Raw genomic sequence first — 22,135 nt, forward strand, 5'->3', positions numbered from 1 at the left:
AAGCACAAAAGTAGTAATGAGTCCAGCGAGTCACGCCAGCAACAGGTTTTGTTTGTGTTTGTCTGTTTGTTTCAAATGATGTCAATATTTGATTTTAAGGGTTTTTGGTTTTGTTTGTTTGTTTGTTTGTTGTTGTTGTTTTCCCAATAAATGTAGGTATACTGTGAATAAATAAAGGCTACTTTAGAAGGTTAAACAAGCCTGATATTATACATAGCTGTACAGATTCTGTGCAACATTTCCAAAAAAAAAAAAAAAAAAAGAATATTTCTGTGGTCCTGTGTGATGGTAAATAAGTGAGCATTTTGATTCTTGCACTGCTCAGGTTGAAGCAGATTGTAAGTTCTAAAATGCTAGTGAAGTAAATCAGCACACTGGATAGAGCACCAAGTTTTGACATAAACAGTTTTTTTCTACATGAAAAAGCAGCACAGACAAGAAGGAGTGGGTCTGCATAGCACAGCAGTTGGTTTTGGGGACCAGCATCCCCACTGTACACATTTCCAGTGTTTTTTGACTTTGGACTAGCTCCAGTGTGGTCCCACTGAGAGAATGTCCTTTTGCAGCTATAGTACTCCATTAAAATACATTCTCAGAGCTCATCTTCCAGATCAATTTTATCAGAGTTGCCTGCATGAATTAAAGCATGAGGAAAAAAAATGGGAGATTAAATTCAGGAGTCAAGCTGAATCATTAATGTGGACAAATACTCTGGATTCTTAGTTAAGATGACTGAAGAATAATTCATTGGATAAGCCAGGTTATAAGGAACCTCAAAAGGTCCCATGGTCAAATTTCCAAATCAGTAACCTGAACTCACTGCAGAGGAAAGCAATAAGCTCCTTCGCAGCTCAAGTCAACATATGTTATCATCTGAAAAACTTCTGGACATGCTGATCTTTTTCCTTGGACTATTGAAGGTGCTGAGAAGACAGGAATAGCACAGTTGAGTTATTAAAAAACTAATGTTTTATTGACAGTGTTTACTTTTATATCTAATAATCATACAAATAAATAAGATATTTATTTAGTGCAAGTATGTACTGCAACAATGAATACCATGAGTGAATTTTAACCACAGGAAATTATTTCTTTGCACAAGTTTAAAATTTGTATTTCAAACACAGTGTTCCCTTATCCTTCTATTACATAACATTTATTTAGTCTTGTTTGGAATGAATGCTGATTATTTAGTTATATGTTAACCAATTACCACATTCTTAGTCTCCTGTTTTTCAAGCAATCTTTTGTAGATTTTTTTTTTTTTTTTCATTGCAAAATATGAAGATTCAGAATTCAGAGATATAACCCCTGGCAAGGTCACAAGACCTTCCCTTTTTTTTTCTGACTCTCCTCACTGCTGCTCGACCCAACCGCACACATTGCTGCAGCACTATTGTAAGGCCTACAGCTTTCAGACACCCTCTCATTATATGTGATTTGTTAGCTTTAGTTCTAATTATATTGTATTATACTGTGTTATCTTGCATCCTGATGCCATATTTAGTAAATTATTTTGTTTCTCCTCAGATCATTGTATTTAATTATACAGGGTCCCTTGTTTCCCCTTTCTGGAGGTGCAGATCTGCAGGTTCCTCTGCCCTGCTAGTCACGGAATTGGGCCAAACCAGCCCGTAACCACTGACAACTCTTTAGAAATGAAGACCAATGCTGCCCCATATACCACAAACTGGCAATACTTAAAAGTTTACTTCTCCTGTTGATGTCTCTTTTAAAGAATCTTACTGCTGTTTGGTGTTCATTGGGATGTTAAATGAATTCCGTGTTCCATCAGAGCTCAGTCACTCAAACACACTGTTTCAGTCTATAGTTTTTAAGTTAGATTAATGGTTTTTGAATATTTAGGCTTCCTAATTTTGTACTACATTTAAGAATACTCCTTTCATCATGCAGAACAGCTGAACCACAGAATATCTGTTCTTTGTTCCCTGCTTAGTAACTGTCTTGTGGTATGCCTTGAAATAATACCTTTTATTAGAACAAAGATAATTTTACATGGCCTTTTACATTCCCTGCTGCCTTAACACTGTTACCCAAACATTCAGGTTCCCTTTGGAAATAAGCTGAGAAGCAGCTTCTGTCTTTATTGACTACTTTTATATCCTACTCAGTAAAAATTACATATTTGGGTATATTTATTTCTGATTATCATCAAAATAGATGAACTACATGATAAGACAAAGGACTTATTGAGGTAGGAGTTAAAAGTCCCACTACTGTTGCTTCTGCAAACTGATTGGGACATAGATGAGGCTGAGACATTATGGCAAAATACTCACCAATTTCAAATTCTATTAGAAGGAAATCCTTCCAGGCCTTTATTTGGAGTAGTCAGATTCTAGTATCTTCTGTGTTATTTTACAGCCTATCTCAGGAAAAAAGGGGATGAAGGATAAATATAGGAAACCTCATTTATTTATTTATTTATTTATATTGCAGCAGTGTGTGACCTGAAACCTTAGCTCTGAACATTCAAGAACAGTGAAAAACTGTGATTTTGATGCAAATCTGGACATTTTTGTTAAACCTTACAACATATAACAATTTATTTATTTATTTATTTATTTACTTATTTATTTTTGTTCAGGGAGGTTTTGGATTCTCCTTTTCTGGAGATATTCAAGACCTGACTGGATGCCTACCTGTGCAAGAAGTTCTAAAAGATGAACACTAAGAAAGGACAACACAACCTACCACTATCTTTTTTATACAGAGTAAGTTATGTCTTCTCCTTACAACAATCAATGAACAAAACTATTTTAGAATCAAGCAGATCAATTTATTATTATTTTTCAAATCAAAGTGTTATCTCACATGCTTTTAGCGCACAGCCATTTGACAGTATGATGGCATGTTATCTTTTAATTGGCACACATGGCTTATATTTGAGTTGGAGAAGAAGTGCAAATCTGAAGGCTGACCTTCTAAAAAATGTGGAGTACAAACAGTAGACACAATAATGATTTCTCTATTGCTGTATCTAGTAAAACTCAGCTGTGCCTTGAATGTGCTATTCCTTCCTCTCCTGCCATGCTTTTGTTTTCTTGTCCAGAAAAGATCTTAGATGCACAGACTATCAGGAACCATTACATATTCTCATACTCTGGGCAGCTCTCTCTGCTTTGAAGGACCTGAGGACTAGGAGTATATCGAGAACCCCACTGTACTTCCTTATAGACATTGCTTCTTCTGTTGTAGTACAGCCCCTAATGTGCTGACACCGTCCCAGGAAAATGTTCACTTTCCTTTCACGCCAGTCAGGCACAAACCACATGAAGTGGAATTAAGAAAACAACCAAGAATAAGACACTAGCAATTAGTACAGGAGTTTTTCACTCCCATTAAACATTTCAGAAGTTGACCCTTGCTGAGAAGTTGTCTGCACTTCATAACTGCAATTGTGACTCCTGTGGAAATCTTAGTGAAGCTAACAAGAGCTTTCGTGTACAGACAACCTGCTGGATTGGTTTCATCACTCACAACTTGGCATGGGAGAGTGACTGTATCCACAGTGAGAGCCATGCCAGGCTGCTCTGCACCCTCACTTTGCAAATATTGCACCTGTCTGAGTGGTGGGCAAAAGAGAGGAGGAAGGAGGTAGCTCAGTGCTGTTTTCCTTCAGGACAGAGCTCAGAAATTACTCAGAAAATCAGTAGCACAGTATGAAAATGAATGCAGCTCTTCCCAAGAAAATTCCAGGCTTTCAGGCACCAGGCTTGCTGTATCTCTTTGCCACAAGAAAATAAAGAACATTTTTGAGCAATGTTGGCATTGAGTATTTCCAGCTGATATACCTTGTCCAAACATCTCTCTTTCACTCTAGTTTTCTTTAATAGACTGCATGTTACAGGCCAATATGCAGGTAGTAATAATGAATGATACAATTAACTGGATAATTTTATTTTACTTCAGTAAAAGCTTAATAGTTTGTGTAAGAAAGCATGAGATTCCTTTCAACCATTGTTGTTATTTGCATATGCTGAAACCACAAAGGACATTGATTTTTTTAACTGGGCTCAATTTGCCTTTGAAAAAGACATTCTAAAAAGCAAAAGAGCTTAAATAAACATGAAAGTAATCTAATACTGACATAAACATGAAAGATAATAAGATTACTATGAATTGATCTAAATATTACTTAAAATAATTAGAAATGATTTTTTTCATGGTATACCATTTAAGTTAAGCTGCTTTTTAATGTTACATAGAAAAACAAGTAGAGAATTACTTTCCAGAATTTTAGTGATTGTTTATGACATTCAGTAAAACAATGGGAAACTATGCCTTTACCTTTAATGCTCTATATTTTGCCGTAACATTTGTAAACCAATTAGTCTAGTTTTGCACCAGCCACTTTTGTAAGGGCAGGATTGTTGCAATTATAATACTGTATCATTTGATTAGTTTAAATCATGAACTGATTTGTTTTAGTTTTTGTTTTTTTTTTCTCTTTCTTGGCACCATTTCTACTAGTTAACTTTATGAAAAGCAGTTATATGGAGAAAATAAGCCATGCTAATAATCCTAATGGCCACCAAACAAAAATAGCATACATAAAAAATACCAGTTAAATTTCAGTGCCATTTGTAAAATTAGCTATGGGGGCCAACCCTTAAAGTAATCAAGTTTGGTATTGATTTCTTTGCCTCAGTCTCGGAAGAATTAATAGAAGTTTGGAACTTGTAAGGAACACAGCATTTGTTTTTATTCCTCAGGATTATAGGAAACATCTCCATAGAACTAAATTTTGGGAAGTAGAATTAAAATCTGATATCACCAGGTTTGTGCTAAGATTTGAAGATCTGACTAGTGTTCCATACAGTGTGGCAACTGTTTTCTCATTTAAGATGTTCTTCTAAGTATAAGGAAACTAACAGTATAATTTTGATAATCTGTTTTCCAGTAATAAATTGAATATTTCAGATGCTAGAGTGAATTTAAGAAAATATTCCTAGAGGAAAGAAATCAGTTTAATGTGGTAGAGATATAAGCACAAAGTTTTCCACTGAGTACCAAAACCTACAAAAAAATTTTTTGTTTATAAGATTGAGATTTTTACTTATTCGTCAAGGTGTTTCATTAGATGGAATTTATCTTCAGTTGTATTTGGAAATCAGGTGGGAAGGGCCTGGAGAGAGATCTAAACTATTGCTTATGGATCACAGAGTATGAAAGCAGTTTAAAAGAGATAATTTTTACTAATTTGGGGTAGTCCTGTGCGGAACCAGGGGTTGGACTCCACCATCCTTGTGGATCCCTTACAACTCCAGATATTCTGTGCTGCTGTGACTATATAATTGTATAAATTCAGTGTGAAAAGAACCTTGATACATGACAGCCACTGTTCATCTCGGTGGGTGAAAGAATAATTACTCCCTGGTGCATTCTTTCCCTCAGCTTGTCATCTCAGTTGTGACTTTTGGATCCCTCCCAGTGGATTTTTGACTGTCCCTGAGCAAGCAAAGATGATGGTTTTGAGGCCTACTGAAACCACAGACTTACCTTAAACCAAGGCAATTTCCAAGGCAGCACTATCTCTAAGGGAGCTCCATAAAAATGTCCCTTAAAGCAACTGATTTCCAAAACCTGGCATGGAATGCTTGTGGCAAGGAAGAGAAGACAGGGCCAGACTTCAGAAGTGTACACTGGAAAAAATAACACTATGTTGCCATAGACTGACTGGGAAAATACAGAGGAAAACATTTATTTTGGAGACTCAAATACAACAGTCAGTTTCCTATTCTCATGCCTTCTATCCTTCATGTTTTCCCACCACCATCTTCCATAAGGTTGGATATATCTGCATTCCTTCTGTACTTGCTTCTACTAGGAAAACTCCCAAGCCCACAGAATTTTGTAGTAAAGGCTGTCACTGTGCTGTTACAACTGAGTTGAAATGCTAATTCAAGACCTCACAAGCTTAAAAAGCAAGGTGTGCGCCTGCCTATCTCACTTCCAGAATAAAAACGTATCCAATGGCCAGGTGCCGGTTTTCCCTCTCACACTCATGAGGTTGCACTCTTTACTGCCTGATGAATAGTGTGCTCACCTTGTGAGTGAATTAGGATCAAATCCCAACTGCTTCTGAACACAAATCTCCCACAAGGTGACTTAATCCTTAGGCTAGTGAGTATGTGCCCCTTAATCTCTCCTACTGGAAGTGCTCTATTTCTAGTGTATAATTAGCATTCATCTCAGCAGGGACTGTGACTGGATTCTCCCACATCCCAGGGGAGTGCCCTGACCATTGGACTGTAGAATTCATTTGTCATTTTCCTTTTTCTTTTAGCCTAGTTAATATTTCATTAGTTTTATATACAGATAAACACACACAAAATCATATATTCACACATACATAGAATAATATATATAAATTTCCAATCTTTTCCTTCTTTCTTCAACTGTAAAACTGAAAAGAAAAAGAAAATACAAAAAACAAACAAACAAACAAACAAAAACATACAAGTAATGGGCAGAAATGTACTGCATACATTTAAAAAAATTATATTATATATATATATATATAATATTATATATATTAAATATACATTTAAAAAAAAAAAAAAAAGCCAAATCAAACTAAACCAAACAAAATGGAGCAACCAAGCATTTTTATATAAGGAAGCAATTTTTTAAAGTATTAACATTACTGCCTCACAAGCGGCTGAAACACATCTTTGGTCTATTGCAATGACTCCCTGTATGTGTATATTGAAGCTGTGCAAAAAAGCCTAAACCACAAGTAACTCCCTGGGTTTCAGTTTTCTTTACAAACTCAACACTTAGTTAAGGTTCACTGAAAGGACATTATAACCCTGGAAAGTCCATTAGTGATGTAATGCAAAGCTCTCATATGGCCTACTGTGCACAGCATATTGATAGATATCAGCATTTGCTTCCTATTTAAGGATTACTATTATTGTAGCACTCCAAAGATGGCAGAGCTGCTTCATGTAGACATTGCTAAATGAACACAAAATGCAGGGAAAGATGGAGGCAACAAAAGTATTATTTGAAATTCAAAGTTATTATTTTTAATCCAAAGTTAAAGTCAAAACAAATCATTTACAAAAGTTTGTAACTCAATTATTTCTACGCTGAATATCATGAAGCAGGAAAATCTGCTTCTTCAACCAACAGTTGATTAGTTGTCTTATTTGCATTTGAGGAAGGGGGAATTTGCTTTATCCTACACAATATCATAGAATCATGGAATAATTTGAGGTGGAAGAGACCTTTGAGAGATGATATAACCCCCTTGCTGTACAGTGACACTTCCCACTAGAACAGATTGCTCAAAACCTCATCCAGTCTGGGTCTGAACATCTCCAAGGCGGAGGCATCTGCTACGTCTCTGGGCAACCTGTTACAAAGTCTAACCACCTTCATGGTAAAGAATTTCTTTCTAATATGTAGTCTAAATCTACCCTCTTCCATTTTAATGCAATTTCTTCATGTCCTGTTGCTACCTACCCTTATAAAAAGTTCCTCCCCATCTTCCCTGTATGCTCCTTTCAGGCACTGGAAGGTCGCTAAAAGGTCCCCCCAGAGACTTCTCTATTCAGAAGAACACTAGCTGTCTCAGCCTAGGACGTTCTCCAGCCCTCTGATCATCTTCATGGCCCTCCTCTGGACCCATTCCAACAGCTTGATGAACTTCTTGTGTTGTAAGCCCTAGAACAGGATGCGGAACTCCAGGTGGGGTCTCACGAGAGCAAAGTAGAAGGCAGAATCACTTTCCTCAACTTGTTTGTCACTCTTCTCCTGATGCAACCCAGGATACAGTTGGTTTTCTGGGCTGCAAGTGCACACTGATTTCTCATGCTGAGTCTTTCATCAACCACCACCACCAAATCCTTCTCTCAAGCCATTCTCTGCCCAACCTGTATTTGTGCTTGAGATTGCCCTGACCCAAGTACAGTTACCTTGTATTTGTTCGTGTTGAACTTCATAAGGTTGTCATAGAATCATAGAAACATCATAGATCATCTTGAGTTGGAAGGGACCCCACCTCTCAACCCTGTCCAGGTCCCTCTGGATAGCATCCCTTTCCTTTAGTGTGTCAACTGCACAACTCATCTAGGTGTCGTCTGCAGACTTGCTGAGGGTGCATTTAATCCATCTGTCCACGTTGGATACAAAGATGTTAAATAGCACTGGTCCCCACACTAATCCCTGAGGAATGTCACTTGATAGTGGTCTCCACTTAGACACTGATACACTGATACACTGACCGTCCTTGAGTGTGACCATCCAGACAGTTCTTTATCCAGCAAATGGTCCATCTATCAAATCCATTTTTCTCCAATTTGGTGACCAGGATGTCATCCAGGACAGTGTCAAATGCTTTGCACAAGTCCTGGTAGATGAGGTCAATTGCTCTGCCATTATTCACCGATGCTGTAACTCTATCATAAAAGGCCACTAAGTCTGTCAATCGTGACTCACCCTCAGTGAAGCCATATTGGTTACCACCAATCAACTTGTCTTCATATTCATTTATGTTCTAAACTTCATTTACCTGCCACAAATGCATTTCCAATATATCAAAATTGGAACTCCAAAAGATATTCTGGCATATGCGCTAAATAAAATGACTTGAAACACTGCATGGGTACGTTTAACTGTTATCATGCAAGGACACTAAGCAGCCAACCCTGAAATGACTGCATTTGGCTTGTCCATCTGTCATCTCACCACAGGAGTAAAAATATCTGCCACATTGTTTGGTGGTATATCCCTAATTTCAGTTGCATATCTTGACTTTGTAGCAACTTCTTCAGAGCTTTATTGAGTAGGACACAGCAAAACACTGAAGGGATGCTCCTCTTCCCCAGCCTCTTAATTCAGCTCCTTTCTTTAGTCAGAGAACAGAACTGTGGATTTGTCACTAAGTAACATACAGTTTGCTTTCAATCATCTCAGAAGTGAGCTATCTTTGAAGCCTCTGTTTCTTTATGCCCCTGGCAGAAAATAGTGGATAAATTTAATCTAAGAAATGAATTCCTGCTTATAACTGTTATTTGATAAATCTTATTATTCTGACTATTCAACAGAAACCACTCCTGCACAGTAGTTATTATTCTCACACAGTTCTAATCCATACCAGGTAGCCTTTGTACATAGATTAGTATTCTATTATATCTAAACTAAATATTGTTTATATAATCTAATTAGGCATTTTGCAAATAAATGCATTCTGACTGGAGTTGCATTATCTGAACAGTAATGTTAAGGTTTTAATGCTTAAAGAAAAAAACACTTGCTTATCTGAAATTTCTGTTGCATTAATTAAACATCCAGCAGGCTTTGCAAAAATTATAGAACCATACTTAGTCTTCTTTATGCATATCACATACCCTCTCTGTAAAATATTTTTAGACGAGGCATGAGATAAAATAACATTACACGATGAGTGTTTATAATTCCAAAAATGTCCTGCTAATGCTGAAAATATTGACATTTCTTTCAGAGGTTCTGATGGAAAATACAATACACTGTTTCACATCAATTGAATAATTAGAGATTATAATAATTCCTGCAAGTCTTTCACAGTCAGAAAACTCAGAGAAATTTTCAGAAGAAGAGATTTGTGTAAAGGTGGGTGTTGTGTTATGCTAAGTGTTTCTTTTCCTACATCAGTGATATACCCAAGAAAAAAAAATAAATCAAAACTCTGCTGTGGAAAAACAGTGGCAATGTTCAAATACACAATGGGAAAGCCCAAATCACAGGCAGCAAAATGTGTTGACAGTGTGCTTCACTCTGTGTAGGGGGTGTGGTGTATGAATGCAATAATGTAGTATTTAACCTCTTTGCATTCAAATCTGGCGAGGAAGAAAATGATAACCACTTGTGAGGATTTATGAGGCTACTTCTAAAATTCTTTAGCAAAAACATCAGTGACTTAACGCCATTTCCTCTCTCCTTCTTCCCTTTATTATTGTGTGCATATTTTACGTGCATTTTATATACATTTGTCAGGAGAATATTAATGTTCTGCTTTATGATTACCACCACCTTTCTAATCATTGCTTTTTATTATTCTTGTTCAGCACAGCTTAGCCACTGAGCATGAGCAATGAAACAGAGGAAAAAAGAAAAGCAAATACTGTATTATATCATCATCTGGGGAGCATGATTGTTTCTGCTGTGTTAATTTACACTAAAATCTATGACCCAGTGAGTCTGATTGATTGCCAAGGGCAGAAATCCAGCCCCTGGCCTAGTTTATTTTGTGAACTGTAGCCTCAGATATCGCTGCAAGCCACAATGATATTGATTTGATATACACTAGATGGCTCTTTATGCTCTTTGGGAAATTTATTGTACAGAGTCAGAGCTCAGACAGATGGAGAGAAGCAGCTCTTTAAATTGAAGAGGGTTATCACGGTTTGACTCCCAGGTCACTCGGGTTACCAAGTGGCCTGAGCATGGCTGGGTCGGAGGAGGCTCAAGGGATTTGTGCTCATCAGTTTTGAATGTCAAATCTCCTTGCTGGACTTGAGTTATTGCTAATAGGAACTTGCTTGTGCCTATAACATTTGGTTGGCCTATAAGTTAAACATCATAACCCTTCCTTCATGTCATGGTCCTTTAAATAATGGCTGAGCATGCCACCTTTGCTCTGGACATTTAGCAGGAGATGGTCACATGTTATAAAGGGACCTGCCCCTGAGCTGGACCACAACACTGCAGCTGTTCCCTGCAGAAGGGCTGTAACTATATGTTCCCTGCTCCAGATCATGTCTCAGCCTCGTCTGCTGACTGTCAGTTGCTGACACACCACTGCCACCTTGTTTGCGTAGAGCATATATTTGATGGCAATTGGTTCTCTAGTCAAAGGAAATGAGAGCACAGCTCTGCTTTTACTAGAGGTTAGGGCTTCTCTTTCTAAGAGGAAGAGAAATGAGGTCTACAGAGATGGCTGGTTTTGGGACAGAAACAACTGATGTAGAGGAAAATCCCATGCTATTGGATAATGAGTGCATAAGAAAAGGCACTCCCAGTTTGGGACAAAGCATTCTTTCAGATTTTCTACACAAAACAAGGTCAGGTCTGCCATGGGTAGCCTAAGTCTCATCCACATTTTCACTAAAGAAAGACCACTTGATGACCAATATTTCATCCTACAGTAAGTGCTGATGAGACCAGAGAAAAGAAAAACTATGAATTTAAAGGGACAGATTATTCTGTATAACATACTAAATTTTACTAGTTGCAGAAGAGCATCTATGTGTTTTAGAAGGTATTTTCAACAGTTATAAATTACACACAGTCTACATTTCCACACAGAACACATATATCATCAGCATTTGAGTTCTGTGTTTCTGTAGAGATCGAGAAAAGGATTTTCAGCCTGATTCAGAGAAGCAGGACCTAGAGGCAGTTATCCCACACTGGTCCAACACGTGTGATAGGGCTCCACATTGCCATTTCTGAGAGAAAGATAACACTGCTCCCATTTTAATGATAGCTGCTGATCTCCTTCTATAAATATATATATACTAGTACTCAGTTTTTCTTCAGGAAGCTTACAATTTACATAACAATGAGAGAAATAGTAATAATTTTTCTTAAATAGGTGCTTGGTTGTCTTGGTCGGGTTTTTGATGAAGCGGAGATATAATGAAAAGACTCCAGCAAACTGAAATTGCAACATTTATTTCCATAGAAAAAAAATATATATACAAATAAAGTGTGTTTTGGAAATAGTTGTTATATTCAACTTTGCTTATATGTGTAAACCAAAGAAATCTGAGGAGGTTAGTGGTAAACAACTTAGCCTAGGTTTTTGGATTCTGTTCTTGGCAATACACTGCATCTGTAGCTGCATATGATAGATATACTATTACCATTTAAATATAATGCTGCCTGGCTTGTGGTCTGAGATTCCTGGGATTTTATTTTATTTTATTTTATTTTATTTTATTTTATTTTATTTTATTTTATTTTATTTTATTTTATTTTATTTTATTTTTGTTTGAAGTGAATGCTAATTGAGAAAGTTACACATTTATATAGCTCCTGAAGAGTAACACCCACCTCACCTATCCCTCTATTGTAAATTAATATGTAGCAGATGGTGAGTTATTTTGACAGACTACTTACAGTACCATCATTTTAACCTCTTTTTGGAAAAAAAAAAAAAAAAATAAAATAAAAAATCCCATTAACTTTTCTGCTGTTGGGCTCTTAACCCCCAAAGTATCCTTAGTTATCATATCATGGGGATTTTCTGCTATGCCAACTAAGAAAATAATTAAAGATACCCTCTTCCATTTAAATGCTTGTTCTAATTTTGCTGGGCATATCTTTTCCTCTTAACTTCTCCAATAATTTCAATTTAAATCTTCATTTAGAATGAGATTTTTCTTCCAAGGGGGATTTTTTTTATCTTCAGGGACAACTTAGTGCACTGCAGAAGCAAACACAGAAGCCCTTCCATATATTATGATTAATGTGGTGTAAGGAGCTCCCCTTGCTAGAAACGCAGAATCAAAGGAAGCAGAGCCCATAAGTAGAATTTAAATTCAATACACATTGGAATCTCGTGGTTCAATTCAAAGTGACTCTGAAGGAAGTAATTAGACACTTACCAAGACTTTCCTTAAGAAACAACTTTCTCTAAGATTGGCCTTCTCAAAGTCTTCATTCAAAGTATTCAGTTACATTTTTTCCTTTCATTTTTTCTGATAAAGGAGTATGTTTTGAAGATATAGGAATTTAAGTTAAGAACTTTAATTTTAAGCACACTTTAAAATAAATGGGTTAATTGAATGTTCTATTTTGATTGGCTCACAGAACTATTTTATTTATTGCAGAATATAAATTCATAGAACACATAGCGCATAGTTAGAACTCTTCAGTATAGGCTGAAACAAGATACAATTCAGTTATGTAGTACTTTTCAATTGCATAGATTTTTGGAAGTCAATGAGAAATTTTTCAGTGACTCTGGAAATAATATCTGACTTGGAAGATATTTACAAGATATTTACAAGATATTTACAAGATAACATGTCCTATAACTTACGGACTTGACCATCTAAGATTGACTTCTTAGCCCAATATTTTAAATAAAGCTTCCAAAAGGTTGCCTTAACTCTTTCACATTTTACAGCAAACTGGATCAAAACTTCACTTGTGAAATGGTGTGATTTTCGTTCATATTTCATAGAATATGAGAATATGAATGGGTCACCAATGCATGACCAGCTTCATCATTTAGCCCATCTCCACAATGTTTCCGATCTTTAGCAGTTTTAATACAGGTACACACACAATACTTCCTCTCTCTTCTCACAAATATTTATTAAAAAAAAGCACATGCTGACTGGCACATACACAGGGATAAGGAATTAACATTTAAAAATAACTCCAACTTTTTTGGTGGAGCATTGTTTTAGATTTCTCTTTTCCTTTCAATTTATATTTTTTGAGTGGACATAAAAGGTCTCTTCTCTTCTCTCTGATGCCAGGAAATCTGGGATATTTCTAGTTCTTTGTACATCAGTGTCATGTACAGCAGGACAGTGTGATCCATTCTCATTATTTTTGAACTGCCATATGGATAGATATTCAGTCAAGGAAGGGCAACAGGAGCTGTAAATTGCATTCACAGGGCACCAAAACCAGATCCAAATCTTGTAAAAGGAATCACAACTGCTATTCCCAACCAAGGATTGCAAAAGCATAGATGAAAAGCTGGCTTGGGAACAGGAGTCACAAAGAGTAGTGCAACTTCCCTCAAATTGGGAAGGGCGAATTTAACCTCACCATTCCCTTTACACAGCCATTACACAGAACCCAATTATTCTGGCTTCATGTGAATGCAGAGGATTGAATTTCACCTAGAGAGTCAGAAATACAAATAAACATTTTATTAAATAATTAGAGTCCATAATTGTGGATTACCTTTCATTTATATTAAAGGAAGGCTCAGTATTGTTATATTCCCAGAATGTTGTTTGGTGTTTTACATCACATCTGATTTCTAACTGACATTTCAGGATTGTTTGTTCTCTTTCCTTCCAGATTTTTTATTACTATTATTATTTAAATTGATTCCAGTTATCAGAAATATAATTAATTTCTCCTCAGCATATATTGTGACAGCAGGCTTAAATAGCAGACTTAGCACAATTTAATTTTGTTTCCAATAAAAAATACTTTACTTTTGAAACTTTTAATACTTTCTCTTCACAAGACTGAGTGGTAACCAAAACATTTTCTAGTTGTTTCCTCAATTTTATATACCGTAGAGAATGTCAGTAATGTCCCTTAACACACAGTCAAGTAACATAATAAATCCCCCATCATATTTCAGTACAGCAATGTCAGCAGGAGGCTTAAATATGACTTTGAAATGCTTTCAGCCTCTTGTTTTTATTAAAGGAAATAGGTCATGAGTTTTAATAACACTTAAAGTACTTGTGGCTGATTTAAACTTTATTCCTTATTTGAAAAGCTTAATTTGGATCTTGATTAAAATTTTTAGATGAAGCCCTTTTTAAAGATTTTGAGCTGCCATCTTTCATAGAGGTCTGGAATTATAAGTCACCAGGAGCAGGAACAAGTAACTCAGTTACTCTTGAGGAGAGAGTGGAAAGATCTGACTAGATCTCAGAAAAATTGCCCATGGTCAAACCCTTTCAACATTTCCTGGTTGGAAGGGAAGATAGTGAGCTGTCTCTTGCTGCTACCACAGGCTTGTGCACTGCAAACTGGCCAAAGAAACTAAAAAGAGATAAATAATCTTACTCTATCTGATGTGCTAAAAATTGTGTAATTTCTCAAGCACTTGAGCAAAATCTTGAATCTCAAAAATAGTCCAAAGAATCCAAATAAGTTTCCCAGACCCACTGCTAAATTTCTAGAATAAATAAAATGTACCATTTTTAGTATGACAAAAATGACAAAATGCTATTTTTGGTCTATTTTCAATTTATATTGTAATAGAATGCTAAAACAGCTCTACCTGAAGCAACGCTAAAATCACCACGTTGGTGAGAAAATACATTTATTTTTATTTATTTTTTTTAAACTGTGGTCATTATTCAGAGCAGCTACATGAAAAGAACAAAGTTCTTCTCATAAGGGTAAATCAGATATCATCATCACTATCCTCAGCATTGCTAAACTGCAGTAGACAAGGGTGTGTAGATTTTGGATATAGTAAGAATAGAAGTGCTCAGTGAAAGGTTTTGGTCTGGACTTTTCTGTGACAAGCAACTTTAAATAATCTCTTTCACACTTCTCTTTTTCTGTTGGGAAAAAAAAAAAAAGTAATAAAATAAGAAGTAATGTATCAAAACTTTAAAATCTCACATATTATAGAATTAGTTATTCCTATATACACAGTACTGAAAATGTGTTTTTGTTTTTTTTTTTCCTCTGAATTTATTAATGCTTAATTTCTATCCATCTGATCTTAATATTCTTCTGTCTAATAGATCAAATTGCTCTCTGTTATGATTTCTGTTTGTCTTAGTACAGCCCCATACTGGGGAACTTTTGTTCAGCCAATTATCTGCCATTGACCTTGCCTTCAACTGAGGAGTCCTTTTCATCATCACCATTTTATACAGAACAATCCTTCACCCCATAAATATACCCTTCACTCTGTTAGCAGCTCTGGGTTTTAAAACGGGCTACATTAAAGTGATCCTCATTTTCCAAGCAATCCAGATAGATCTGAAGAAGTGACCTGTCTTCTTTATCATCTCCTGTACCTCAAACCTTTGTGACATTTGTAAACTTTATCAGTAACTATTTAAAGTTGTCTTTATGGATATTACAGAGATAAATATAATGGAATAAATTATGAATAAAAGTATAAATAGAATAAAGTGTGGCACCTTTTTCTTTATATATTCTATTTAGAATCACAGCCATTTGATGATAATTTCTGTTTAGAAGTACTTTTTGAGACTTATGGTTTACTAGTCTTTAATCCATTTAATACATTACATGTTGATTTTGTATCGCTCTCATTTCTTAATCAAAGTGTTGTGTGGTAATAAGTGGAATGTCCTACTGTAATCTCAGTACTCTATATCAACTTGATTATCTTTAGCAACCAAATTTGTAATCTTATTAAAAATATATTTAGTTTGATAAGATCTATTTCTGGTACAACCGTATTGACTGAGAGCAGTTATTTCACTCTTTTGATTCCTTATACATCAAGTCTCTTATCAGCCATCCCATCATCCTTTTCTAGTGTTATTATGATAACAGCAGGCTTGCGGTTACTGATGTCATCCCATTTTCCCTTTTAAAATATCAGTACCTCATTGGCTTTCTTCCAGCCTCCAGGAAATTTCTTGGTATTTTACAAATTGCTGAAGAGCAACAATAATCCGCAAAGTTAATGCTTGAAAATTCTTGGAAGCAAATTGTTTAGATCTACTGATCTGAAAACTTGATGAACTTCTTAGCAGTCTCTTTCAGTACAGTGGGGATGAAACCATCAAAACTCAGCAGCCTGATATCTCCTCACAGAGGATGGAGCAATTTTATAAAATCCTTTTTCATGCGCTACTCCACTGATTATTTATTACAGTTAGAACCAGGAATTTGTTGCTTTCAGAATTTTCTGCTTTATGTTTCCTTTCTCTTTTGGTACAGGATATATTCTCAGAAGAAAATGTTTTCCTATTCAGCATTTGATTGTGCCTTTAGGAGGGAACTGACCATAGTCTATAACAGTGATCATTCAGCTTGCAGTATTCACTACTCTTAGAGTTACACCTCACCCCTCTCTCTCCTCCAAATCTGTTTTAGTGCAACATAGCCAATGCAAGTCTTTTAAGAGGAAAATCCCTAGCTAGAACTATTCCAATAATCATGTACGGATTTTATGAATATCACTTGGTGGACTGTCTTCTCAGAGGTTTTCCTGTAGTTTCAATCCTGAGAAGATCACACAGAATCACAGAATGACCCAGGTTGGAAGGGACCTCAAGGATCATGAAGCTCCAACCCCCCTGCCTGGCAGGGGCACCGAACTTCCACATTTACTAGATCAGGTTGCCCAGGGCCCCATCCAACCCGGCCTTGAACACCTCCAAGGACAGGGCATCCACAACCTCCCTGGGCAGCCTGTTCCAGATGATGAAGCATATATTTCAGAAGATGAGCATATATTTCTAGCCACACTGAGTTCAGTGTGGGAGTCCTCTGGTATAATTGAACTCTGGGTTAAGATTCCTAAGAGTAGGAAGGAAAATCCACAAGACGATGTCTAGATGTGCTGTAGATGTCGAATCTCCCAATGTAGCCAGCCTGCATGGCCAGTGGAAACCAAGGAAGTCATTTAGCTCACCTTCAGACAACTCATTCTCTTACTAGTAGTGAATTGTTAGTACTGTATATTAAAAAATTATATCCCAAGATACTTGGACATAATGAAGCACTTCTGAAAGTCAGAGAAAAATGGGAGAAAAGACTTGGAACATTTTTAATATTTTCACGTGGATTAAACTTAGAGGCAAGAACTTCCCAGCTCACTCATAAACTTTCTCAAGGTATTACAGTGTTTTGATTTGACATAAGTTTCAGTGTAGGCTTGTATTAAACTCAACACCTTCAATAGATGTGGGATTCCAGTGGTGAAGAGTATATCCATAAAATTGCTTAGAACTATGAGATTAGAAATTACATCAGCCAACTGGAATAATTTAATAATTTTAATTTTCATTAGCAAAATAAATAAAGAAATAAATGAAAAATCAGCAAGTCTAAGATAACATTAAGGAGTTATTACCAAGTTTAGTACCTGAATGACAGCATTATTCCTGGGTTTACTCATATTTTCTCTGTGTTGAAACTTGATAAACATATTGATACAGAACAGTTCCTGTCTGGAGAATCACTAAAGGTGTTTAGTGATCTAACTGCTTTTTGCTCTTACTAAACTGGATATGATAATATTTTTTTCACTTCCTAAATGAGAAAATAAATTCCACTACGGTATATTTCACATTATTTGGGCAATGTATCTGTAGAAGAATAATCTGTGGGACCACGTCCAAAGTTTACAATCACACTACACATAAAAGGTCTTCACTACTCAGTTGCAGTACTTTTCAACTTCCTTTAATTTTTATGTATGAGAAATATATCCATAGCAGCCTTATCTTCCTTAGCTTAATACCAGCCTGGAGACTGCACTCCCTGCTGAAAGCGATTTATTTCCTTGATTCCTAACTTTATGTTTATTTCTTTTCTGTACCTTTTAGGTCTTCTTTAACTTAAGTATTTTAGATGCATGGTGCTCTGCAGCATCAGTCAGAATTCTCTACCTACTGCAGTTTCTTTGCATCTTTCATCACAAAAATTAGAAACTCTCATGTAAAGTGCTTAGAGTATGACATAAAGCCACTTTTCCTCACCATAAAAATAGGAAAATTTAGTAGTCCTCATCAAAATACTTGCTCGTTGATAGACACTGAGAACTTTAATACACTTTCAAGAATTTTATGTTGATTTTACTCTAAATAAAACTCGAGGTTTAGAAATTTGGGAATCATAGTTATTTCGAACGAAAACAGTAGTGGAAAAAGAAAGAAAGATTTCACAAGTCTGTACAACAACCTCACATATATTCATAAGCTGCTGTTCATTGTATCATAGTAAGCATATGTAAAGAAATGTACACAGAAGATGCTACTTCTTGCTATAAAATTAAGTAAACATTTTAATATAATTATAACATGGTTCTTGACTTTGGACCATAGAGACTGCTTTTCTTTTGTGCACTTACAGTGGTAATTGGTGGTCAGTACATACTGAGTTTTATTTGAGGAAAATTATTACATTTAGCAAACTAATATATCCTTCCTTTCAATTCTAGCCATTTTAGAATTAATGAGTTTTGCAAATATCATTAAAACATGAGTTCCATTTTGAAAAATAACATAGAAATCTGTTGGAAGCCAGAATGATTTAGCTTGATCAGTCACAGACTGAAAACCATGTTTTGGAACCTTCTTATTATTAGTAATCCAGTGCTGAGTTGGCCTTTTAGAATCAGCTAAATACTGAACTCTAATCAAACAGAAAAAAATAAATAAATAGGGCAAGTCTCTTTCCTAGTCATATCAAGTCAAGTTTTTTTTCTAGCTTATTGATCATTCAATATACATAGTGGCCTACAAATGTTTCAGAAGTTGTAAATACAGGGGAAAAATAGCACAATAATTTTGGAAGCTTTGAGGTCTTTACATTCCCCTTCAAGAATACAGAATATTTTCAGAAGTGAGCTATTGGACAAAGCATGGGTGTCTTTAAGGAAACATGGAATTACGTGATAGATTTACTCTTCTACAAACTTCCTTGGACTTTATGCTTACTGAGCCAAGCTCTCCCAGCCTGTCATTTGCAGGAGGATTAAATGGATATTCCTGCTTTGAATCATGCTACTGAAAGATGTTTGACCTCCTTCTGTGTAAAAGTTGATAGATCATTTTTAATAAATCTGTTTCCAACTGAGCTATATAATAAGGGTGCAAGGGAAAGAAAGCTGGGGGTAAGCAGAAAGGGTACTACAGCATATGGAAAGTTTGTATAAAACTTATGATGTTAACATGACTTCTTTCACCTAAGGAGAACCTATAAACTTACCTATTTTCTCAGCCTACAAATTCCTTAGTATATCCCTGGGGACGGCTGAATGGTTCAATTCAAAGGATTTTTTTTAATGTCAGTAACCCTAATCTTCATCATTATTTCTAATTCCTCAGTATGAAACCAGAAATATTGATGATCTAATACATTTTACAGAGCAGCACACTACCTTCTTTATGGCACTTACATCATTATGTAATATGTTATAAAGCAACTTGCATGTTGTAAAACTCATTAAAAAGATATATTTTTTTCTCCTAGCTTGAGTTCACGATGGCCAAAATTGAGGTGGAAAGCTATTAAACTTCCAGAAATCCTAGCATTACATGTTCCTTTCAAATGTTCTTTTCTGCCCTCTTACTTGGTGTTTTTCTGTCACATTTTCAGTATTTCTGATGTGGGTCTATTGAGAGGTAATTTCTCAGTACGGCAGCTGAAGTAAGACTCCTATGGGATTAGTAACCCAACCTTAAAAATCGTTACCTGGTTTCTGTCATTTACCCTGATTTGGTCAGGACAGTTACTAACTGAATAAAAGTGGCAAAAACCAAAGTGAAAGTAGAATGATATTGAAATATAATATGAAATTATAAGTTAAGTATTTTCCAAAAATGATTGCATAGATTTTAACACCTCAGCCTTTATTGTTAGAGTTTTATCATCAGGGAAGTATCAGCCATTTTGACAAGGAAAACCACAGATTAAGAAAATACAATGAGCATTTTAAAATTAACTTAGTGTTTTTAGTTTCTTAGTGTTTTCACCACTTCTCTGATCCCTCTGTTCACCATCCTATTGCATACTGTAGCATACATTTCTTGTTCTGACTTTGTGTGATTTTAGGACACACAAGTTAACTAATACCAGGGAACATGCTTATTTCTCTAATGGTGGGGAAAATCAGGGACTGTCATAGAATCACAGAATCCTTAGAGTTCCTACTCTAGGGAACCTGATTTATCAGGAGGTTAGACATCCTTTCCAGCTACTAAGATTCTGTGATTATACAGCAAAATGTCTTCCATTTAATTTGGAGATAACCAAAAATTAAAAGCTGATATGCACTATTAATTTGCATACAACTTCACTCGTGAAGAGAGACTGAGACTTTGTCTTGATTTGGGTTTGGAAGGATCCTGTCTCTATGTGAACATTACTCTATGTGTCTTTGAACAGACACTGAAGCCAAGGAACCCTTTTCACTTGTGCAAGCCTTCACTGTTGAAATTAATTTCATAGGGTCAGTCATGACAAACATACACTCCAGGTATTTATGGAAGAAAAACCCACATATAAAGAAGGTTTTTATGTAGGATTTTGCATGCTGGACCAGGAGATAAATCATTAAACTTGTTATGATATATTCAGAACAGGACTGTTTTCTTTCTGAGAAACATTGCTTCTAATTAAAAGAAATATCACTGCCTGGAGAGTAAAACAGAACAAATAAACTACAGACCATACCCTCTTAGTGCTAATTATGGAGTTAATTAAGAAATGTTATCATGAGGAGATCTGCTGAAGGAAGAGAATCCTTCATACATTTTTCTGGACCAGTAAACCAAGGATAAGCTCTCACTCATGGACTTTTTAGTCATACGTTCAGTGGTATTTATTGTCTTCACTAAAGACAGAATATGTAGTGCCATTTAGCTACAGAGAAAGCTCCAACTAATATTGCATGAAGTCCAGTCTGACTGTACTGACATTACAAACAATAAAAAAATTAACTACTTTGATGGCTTCTCCTATTTAGTTTTTATTGCTCAGCAGTATTCAAATACGGTCTGGGGAATGCGATAGATCTTATCTATGGTTATTTCACCAGGATATGTGTTTTGGTAGTTCTCAGTCTCTCCTCATCCTCATGAATCAAGTTATTTCACTGCAGGAGAGATGTGAGTATGAGAGACATAACTTCTGTTTCTCTTCATATTCCTTAAAACCTGACAAGAAAGATGGAATTGAGAAGCTAGGGGTAATTATTTGTTCCGAGCTTGCAAGAGAAACATTTTCTTAATTGACTATATAACATTAGGACTCTGAACTGGAACTCTGACTGTTGGAGACAGACATTTAATGGAAATTATAGAAAGACTGTTCAGGTAAGATAGGAGTTGACCAGAACAGGAAGACTAATATACACATATGATAAACTTACCCAATAAATGGCATCTGGCCCTCATGTTGAACTTTCCACCTGGATGTCCTCCTTTTGCCTCCTTCATTTTAATATTCTTTCTTTAGTTTAATCCATCTGTATCTCTAGTAACATAACTGTAGCTAATTGGGCTAAGTCAGATTTATGTGTCACAAGTGAAATTACAAATGGTTCAGAGAGTTTTTTTCTTTTTTTTTCTATGCAACTCTTTTAGGATGCCTGGAAAGAGGCCACTGATTTGGAACTGAATTAGAACTGGTGAGTCTGCTGTTTCCCTAGTTAACATCAGTTCTTATTACAAACCACACTGTTGTTATCTAG

Source organism: Coturnix japonica, chromosome 2, assembly GCF_001577835.2.
Source record: "Coturnix japonica isolate 7356 chromosome 2, Coturnix japonica 2.1, whole genome shotgun sequence".
In the NCBI taxonomy this organism is placed as follows: Eukaryota; Metazoa; Chordata; class Aves; order Galliformes; family Phasianidae; genus Coturnix; species Coturnix japonica.